Raw genomic sequence first — 9,035 nt, forward strand, 5'->3', positions numbered from 1 at the left:
TTGGTTTTGCCTCCGGTTGAGTTGACGACCATTGCCATACCTTTGGTGTCAACACAACGAGCCGTTCGATGTTGTGAACAAAAAAAGTGGAACTTTAGTTCAAATATTTGAAACCAGTTTTTTAAATATAAATTTGTTTCTATATTGAGCACTCGTTTAATGTGAGGCCATATTTCAACTTTGGTATATTCATATTGTCCTATGCCTGAACATAATTGAACGCTCATTGTATTTTTAACTCTACACACCAGAGTGTGGATATATTTTGTTAAAAAGATAATAAACAAATTTACTGAAAATCAAAATTGTCAATCCTGTCTGGATGCGGTTTTGCAAACATGTCTGGGTCCAAACTGACTGACATAGATTAATCACAATTGTACGCAACTTCCATGCAAAACTGAACTGGAGAAGTGGATCACGTACAGTTCATCGGATTTTGATTTGCCTAACAGAATAATCCACTACCTTCTGAGGCTTACATTTAGCATGGCGCAAACCGCAGACTGAACCTATGAAACATATGATTACATTCGATTTACAACCGTCGAGTCCAAATGATTTCAACATCTGCCAGACTACCACTCTGCCTCCTGCAGTTGGATCTTCTGAAGACTTGTCTGCTGGGTAGGTATATTCAGGCCTTCCTCACATGAAGGAGCATGTGGTACAGACAAGTAGCACCTTCTCTTCTTTCCAGATGGTCACTTCCCTTGGATCATTTTTGCTTGCGGAGGAACTCTCGCATTTCTCTGTGGAACTCCCCACTCACTATCAACTGCATCTTCTTCGCGTCCTCCCACAACAAGAACCAGTTATCCCTTGCATGGTCACAACATTGGTCAAACATGTCCTACGCAAATAAGCGGCACCCAGATGTAAGTATAGTGGTCATCAGACTACTAGAGTATAGGTTTTCAAATGTGTCCAAGCACCGTCCATCCGCAAGGAGCTGGAAGGGTTTGATGGGTGAAGGGTTTATTAATCCAACAGTCCCAACTCAATGGTTGTGGGTCAGTTGGTTTCTAACTTGAGGGTCATTCGACCATTTTTGGTTTTGGGCCTTGTGACGCCATATACCTCGATCGATCTCCAAATATGACATTCGTCGCCATCACAAAGAGGTCACCCACTAGATTTAGTGAAAGAAAGTGAGCAAGTGTCATCCCAACTAAATTAATTCTCTTGTCATCACATGAATATGCAACCAAAAGACATGTCACGCCTCTTTTGAAGCATGCCTGATAAAAAAAAATTTCATAGAATTTCTTCTTTCAATTGTTATTTTTTTGTCATGTAGTTCCTCTAGTATTTTTGTTGTTTGTGCGTGATATAAAACAGTCCATCTCTTATATATGTGAAATACTTTCTATTAGTAATAATACTGAAAAAATGCATCTATTCTAGTGGTGACTATACTAAAAAAATGGTGTTCATGTACCTAATGAAAATATGTAATGCATGTAGTACATATCAGGCTCTGTATATTAATCGAAGTATTGGCACCATGGTCGCAAGGTCATCAGCAATTTATATCCAAGACTAGACGGATGGATACCTTGGATCTCAGCCGATGGAAAACTTACTGCATACTCAAACCCTGGGCGCCTCAGGCACAACAAACTGTGTCCACAACATATAAGGATACAAGTATCATGTAACCACAAATACACATTCTAAATAGTAGTTTTCCGTCATATGGTGTTCTAACTTTTAGTTTTAAGTTTCTAAATCAGTTCACAGATATTTTTAATGATTTATTAGTACGCCAGCTAGCCCATGTAGTAGCACAGGTTGATAATTTGTGCCATTCGAAGACTGAATAGTACGTGGAGGATCTCCTCCTGCTGCTCCTGCTGCTGCTTCAGGGCCTTGCGGAGGATCTTAGCGCTGATGGAGGAGGGCATGAACTCCTCCTCCTCGGCCTGGTGGCGTTTGGCGGCGCCGGAGCGACGGCGCTTCCCGGTGTCGGCCACCGCGTCGCCGTCGGCGCCGAGCGGCTGCCCTTGGGCTGCTTCTCGGAGGACTTGTGCTTCTTGCCGGTCATGGCCGCTGGCTCAGGCCTCGGTGGTGGTCTGCCGGGTAGGAGGCGGGGCGGCGGGGGACGGAGGTGGGGAGGGAGACGGCAGCGCTGCGAAGTAAAACCCTAGAGGAGGAAGGAGGATGGCGGATTGGCGGGTTTTGTTTCTGTGGACTTGTGGAGGCCTCGCTCGTCATTGCTGGGCCTGCTTGCTTCTTCTCCTTGCTTAAGGGGCCGGCCTATCAAGTCATACTCAGGAGACTGGCCGAACCATGCCTTAGATTTTTTTTGAATGATTTGAAGATTGCTCGAACAATTCATCAGTTAAATGTGCTATTTTTTAAAAGGGAAACAAAATACAGAGGTACACTCCGCCAATCCACGAGCGTGTTAAGATCATATTTCAGTTTCTGGTTATAGTTGCTTTTAGCTAATTCAAGTTTGGCATCAGCAATCTTTGCCATCCGAGTATATTTTGTCTTGGAAGTCAGTAAATTCCAATGAGTCATCAGTTGATACAAGTGATAGACAAAACTGGGAGAAGCTCATCCACTATATATGCTTTATTCCGTCAGTTCACATTGTAAAAAAGGGTACTTAGGATTTCTTATTGTCTTGATTCAAATGATGTTCTATATATCCCATTGACACTTCTATAAATCCAATGTCGGTGTTTCTCCAAAAAGAAAACAAATGATTGCTTGTTATGCCTTCAAATATAATGAACATTCAGTATATATGCAAGTAGCCACATTCTTCGTCATGTAAGTGCCTTATTTTTGAAATATATAATTGCGCATTTAAGTCAGATCTATATTATCTAGGTAGATGACTACGATTTCTCTAGAAGTGCCAACTAGAAAACAAACCGACATTATGAGAGAAAAGGTCTACTTATTAGTTTCAACTTAAAAAATATGACTAATAAGGCAGATTCCTTCAAATATTCCAAATACTCTGCTGATGATTTTTTATTAATCCAACAGTCCCAACATCAATCACTATGGATCGGTAGGTTTCTAACTTGAGGGTCATTGTGATCCATTTTTGGTTTTGGTCCTTGTGATGCCATGCCTCGATAGGTCTCCAAATATGAAATTCGCTCCAGTCACAAAGAGGTTATTCACTAGATTTAGTGAAAGATGGTGAGGAAGTGTCATCCCAACTAAATAAATTCTGTAGTCATTACATGAATCTACAACAAAAAGACATGTCACACCTCTTCTGAAGCATGCATGATAAAACAAAATTTCATAGAATTTCTTCTTTCAAAAGTTAATCGTTTGTCATGTAGTTCCTCTAGTCGTTTGTTTGTTTGTGCGTCATATCAAACAGTCCATCTCTTATATATGTGAAAACTATCTATTAGTAATAATACTAAAAAAATGGATCTCTTCCAGTGGTAACTATACTAAAAAATTGCGTTCGTGTACCCAGTGAAAATATTTAGTGCAAGTAGTACATATCATCCTTCGTATAACAATCGAAGTATTGGCACCATGGTCGCAAGGTAATAAGCAATTTATATCTAAGGCTATGCGGATGGATACCTTGGATCTCAGCCGATGGAAAACTTACTGCATACTGCAAACCCTGCGTTTCGGACACAAAAAACTGTGTCCACAACAGTTAAGGATACGTGTATCACGTAACCACAAATACACGTTCTAAATAGTAGTTTTCCGTCATATGGTGTTCTAAGTTTTAGTTTTAAGTTTCAAAATATGTTCACAAATATTTTTAATGATTTATAGTATGTTAGCTACCCCCATGCAGATGCACGGGATGATAACTAGTGCCACACTAAGACTAAATAGCACCACAGTACCGGCCATGGATGGATGTAGTGAACTATGCATTTATTTTAGGCTGATGTGATTACTACCTCCTACAGTTGTATGTTGATGGGGTAAACACGCCACAAGAGATTTTGGTATAGATAATAGAGTATTGAGCGCATGCCTTTTACACATGTAATTTCAAGTAAATAAAATATAATACACAATTGTAGGTTCAACCAAAATTAGAAATCTCTTCGCGTAATAATAGTACAAAGCCCTTGATTATAGTATAATAGTACATCTCTCTTCGGGGCACATATGAATCTTAAAATAAACATAAATTTACTTGTCTAAAAGCTAGATAGAAAGGTGACACAATGGATATATTTCTCAAAGAATCAACCTTATAGCATGCTTGCCATGGTAAACTACACGTAAAAGATGATTTAACTTGACATAGAGTCCATCGCAGATTTCATGTCATTAGCGATATTCTTGGCATCTGTTGCAATACCAGCTAATCCTCTCCTCGCCAACCCAGCACAGTAGAGCCCATTTTCACCTTTCCAATGATTCGGATATTTTTGGATGGGCAGTTCGTTGCCATTTAACATGCTCTCACCATTCTGGATTAAAAACACATAGACCTTGTTAGCAGATTTAATCTTGGTTACACCAAGAAAGCAAACTCAGATATGTTCAAACACAAGCTATATTAGCTTGAGCCACATATTTTCCGTGCTTTTGTATCCAGTTGCAAACACAATTGCATCAAATGACATTCTTTTACTGCATTGAAATTTAACTATGTTGCACTTGATCTTACTAATGCTCCCTTGAACCTTTGGGAGATAAAAATACATTGATGACTTGGAATATCAAATCAACATATGTTATAAATTTGTGTCATGTCAAGGACATACTTACTTTGATGAAGCCTTTTTTGATCAATCCAACAGTCCCAACATCAATTACTGCAGATCGGCCTGTTTCTGATTTGAGGGTCATTGGACCCATTTTTGGCCTTGTGATGCCATGTTGTGACAGGTCTCCAAATATTAAATACGCTACCATCACAAGGAGTTTATCCACTAGATTCAATGGAAGACGGTGAGCAAGTGTCATCCGCAAACGAATTAATTCCTTTGTCATTACATGAATCTGCAACAACAAAACACGTCACACCTCTTTTGAAGTATGCATGATAAATAAATTTTCATAGAATTTCTTATTTCAAGAAATAAATTTTTGTCATGTGGTTCCTCTAGTCTTTCAGTTGTTTGTGTGTGATATAAAACAGTCCATCTCTTTTTCTATGTGAAATACTTCCTATTAGGAAAACACTGAAAATTGCATCTCTTCTATTAATAACTATACTAAGAATTTGCGTTCATGCACCCAGTGAAAATATATAGTGCACATACGTACCGGGCTTCGTATAACAATCGATGTGTTGGCACCATGGGTCGCAAGGTCATAAGCAATTTCCATCCCGGAGTTGCCAGATCCAATGACCAATACATTCTTGCCAGAGTAGCTCTTGCCTGACTTCTAGCTTGAGGAGTGAATAACATCACCTTGAAAGTTTTCCAGTCCAGGGAACATTGGAATATTCTTTGCACTATTATCACCACTTGCCACAACAAGAAACTTCGCCATGAACTTGACTGTGGTGCACTTTGACATGTCCTTTGCCACAATGGACCAACATTTTTCATCATTGTCATATGTGGATGACTCCACGCTGGTGAGATACTTTGGTTGAATGTTGAAACGCTCAACATAGTCATCCAAGTACTTCACAAACAAGGTTATTGGTATGTATGTTGGTGCATCTATAGGGTATGACATGTGTGGCAACTCATAGAACTCCTTTGCGAGATGCAGCTTGAGGCGATCATACGCGCGGTTGTGCCAGAGTGACGCGCTACAGCTCTCGCGCTCGACGATGGCATAAGGAATTGAGAATTGGCTAAGGCATGCTGCCGTTGCGAGGCCTGCTGGCCCAGCACCAACAATCAACACTGTAACACCCTCCATTTCAAAGAGAAGACTTGACAAAGTTGTGGGATAAGTTCGGTGGTAGTCCAGTGTTTGTGTGTTTGCTCGATGAACTTTGGAGGACATGCTCGTGTATGGGGGCATATATATACTGGCATCCTTCTGTTGGGGAACGTAGCAGAAATTCAAAATTTTCCTACGTGTCATCAAGATCTATCTATGGAGAAACCAGCAACGAGGGGAAGGAGAGTGCATCTACATACCCTTGTAGATCGCTAAGCGGAAGCGTTCAAGAGAACGGGGTTGAAGGAGTCGTACTCGTCGTGATCCAAATCACCGGAGATCCTAGTGCCGAACGGACGGCACCTCCGTGTTCAACACACGTACAGCCCGGTGACGTCTCCCATTCCTTGATCCAGCAAGGAGAGAGAGAGAGGTTGAGGAAGACTCTGCCCAGCAGCAGCACAACGGCGTGGTGGTGATGGAGGAGCGTGGCAATCCTGCAGGGCTTCGCCAAGCACCGCGAGAGAGGAGAAGTACTTGGGAGAGGGGGAGGGCTGCGCCAGAACTTGGGGTGCGGCTGCCCTCCCAACCCTCCACTATTTATAGGTGGGGGGGAGAGGGGCCGGCCCCCCTAGATCCCATCTAGGGTTGGGGGCGGCGGCCAAGGGGGGAGGAGTGCCTCCCAAGTCAAGTGGAGGCCCTCCCCCTTAGGGTTTCCCCTCTCCCATGCGCATGGGCCTTGGGGGGGCTGGTGCCCCTGGCCCATTAAGGCTAGGGCGCCCCGCTACAGCCCGTGCTGCTGTATTGGACGTGGTGGAACAATTTCTGGACCTCCGGACCCCTCCGGAATCCTCCGGAACCTTCTGGAAGCTTCCTGGTACAATACCGGAAAAACCCGAACTTTTCCCGGAACCCGAACAACAACTTTCGATATATAAATCTTTACCTCCTGACCATTCCGGAACTCCTCGTGACGTCCGGGATCTCATCCAGGACTCCAAACAACATTCGGTAACCACATACAAACTTCCTTTATAACTCTAGCGTCATCGAACCTTAAGTGTGTAGACCCTACGGGTTCGGGAACCATGCAAACATGACCGAGATGTTCTCCGATCAATAACCAACAGCGGGATCTGGATACCCATGTTGGCTCCCACATGTTCCATGATGATCTCATCGGATGAACCATGATGTCAAGGACTCAATCAATCCCGTATACAATTCCCTTTGCCTAACGGTATTGTACTTGCCCAAGATTCGATCGTCGGTATGCCGATACCTTGTTCAATCTCGTTACGGGCAAGTCTCTTTACTCATTCCGTAACACATCATCCCGCGATCAAATCTTTGATCACATTGTGCACATTGTGATGATGTCCTACCGAGTGGGCCCAGAGATACCTCTCCATCACACGGAGTGACAAATCCCAGTCTCGATTCGTGCCAACCCAACAGACACTTTCGGAGATACCTGTAGTGCACCTTTATAGCCACCCAGTTACGTTGTGACGTTTGGTACACCCAAAGCATTCCTACGGTGAGTTGCACAATCTCATGGTCTAAGGAAATGATACTTGACATTATAAAATCTTTAGCATACGAACTACACGATCTTTGTGCTAGGCTTAGGATTGGGTCTTGTCCATCACATCATTCTCCTAATGATGTGATCGCGTTATCAACGACATCCAATGTCCATGGTCAGGAAACCGTAACCATCTATTGATCAACGAGCTAGTCAACTAGAGGCTTACTAGGAACATGGTGTTGTCTATGTACCCACACATGTATCTAAGTTTCCTATCAATACAATTATAGCATGGATAACAAACGATTATCATGAACAAGGAAATATAATAATAATAACTAATTTATTATTGCCTCTAGGGCATATTTCCAACAGTCTCCCACTTGCACTAGAGTCAATAATCTAGTTCACATCACCATGTGATTAACACTCACAGGTCACATCGCCATGTGACCAACATCCAAAGAGTTTACTAGTGTCATTAAACTAGTTCACATCATCATGTGATTAAGACTCAATGAGTTCTGTGGTTTGATCATGTTTTGCTTGTGAGAGAGTGAGGGAGTCCTGTACTAGGGGGTGTCCGGATAGCCGGACTATCATCATCGGCCGGACTCCAAGACTATGAAGATACAAGATTGAAGACTTCGTCCCGTGTCCGAATGGGACTTCCCTTGGCGTGGAAGGCAAGCTTGGCGATACGGATATGTAGATCTCCTACCATTGTAACCGACTCTGTGTAACCCTAGCCCTCTCCGGTGTCTATATAAACCGGAGGGTTTTAGTGCGTAGGACACACAACCATTACAACAATCATACCATAGGCTAGCTTCTAGGGTTTAGCCTCCTTGATCTCGTGGTAGATCCACTCTTGTACTACCCATATCATCAATATCAATCAAGCAGGAGTAGGGTTTTACCTGCATCGAGAGGGCCCGAACCTGGGTAAAAACATCGTGTCCCTTGTCTCCTGTTACCATCTGCCTAGATTCACAGTTCGGGACCCCCTACCCGAGATCCGCCGGTTTTGACACCGACACTGGTGCTTTCATTGAGAGTTCCTCGTGCCGTCACCAATAGGAAGGATGCCTCTTCCTGTCTTTAAAGACGGTATCTTCGCCAAAGGAGCCTTGGCCGTCGGCCAAACTATCCGGCTGGGTGGTTTTCTCATGACGCCTGTTCGGCCACCGCTTCGACGATGACCTCTCGGGTCATCAAAAGCAATCTTCACGTCAGCTCGGAATTCGCCGAGCAGCTGGATCCGATAGAGCTCTCGTCCGTAAACGAGCTCTTGGATCGCATCGCCGCCCTGGGAGTCGCTACAGACTACAATCAGATTGGGATTAAAACCGATCTGAGAGAGATTAACTCTCCCCAGGTTACCCACCACATTGCGGTGGTAGAGGAACAATGCGGCGACTCTTCTTCTGTATTGAAAACTAGTCATGTCCGGACTCCCGAACCCTCCATGCCGGATTCCCGCGGAGGGACGAACTTCGATCAAGCACTGAACCTAAAGTCAGGCATCGGACCAGACTCGTTGGACAACGTCCAGCAATCCAAGCTTCCAAATTCGGAAACTTTTCGGCCCTTGAGCCTCGAGATGGGTTGGGTTCCGGACTCAATTCCACCCACCCACCCAGACATATGCGATCTATCTCAAATCCGGCAAGAGCCCGCTGAAACAGTACATCATTAC

General features: G+C 43.5%; 1 pseudogene; it reads right to left on the minus strand.

Annotated features, from left to right (window-relative positions):
• Positions 1-1,772: 1,772 nt before the first annotated feature.
• On the minus strand, positions 1,773-5,928 carry LOC119361490 (annotated as a pseudogene).
• Between the last annotated feature and the right edge of the window lie 3,107 nt (positions 5,929-9,035).

The sequence above is a fragment of the Triticum dicoccoides genome, chromosome 2B (genome assembly GCF_002162155.2).
Source record: "Triticum dicoccoides isolate Atlit2015 ecotype Zavitan chromosome 2B, WEW_v2.0, whole genome shotgun sequence".
Taxonomy (NCBI): domain Eukaryota; kingdom Viridiplantae; phylum Streptophyta; class Magnoliopsida; order Poales; family Poaceae; genus Triticum; species Triticum dicoccoides.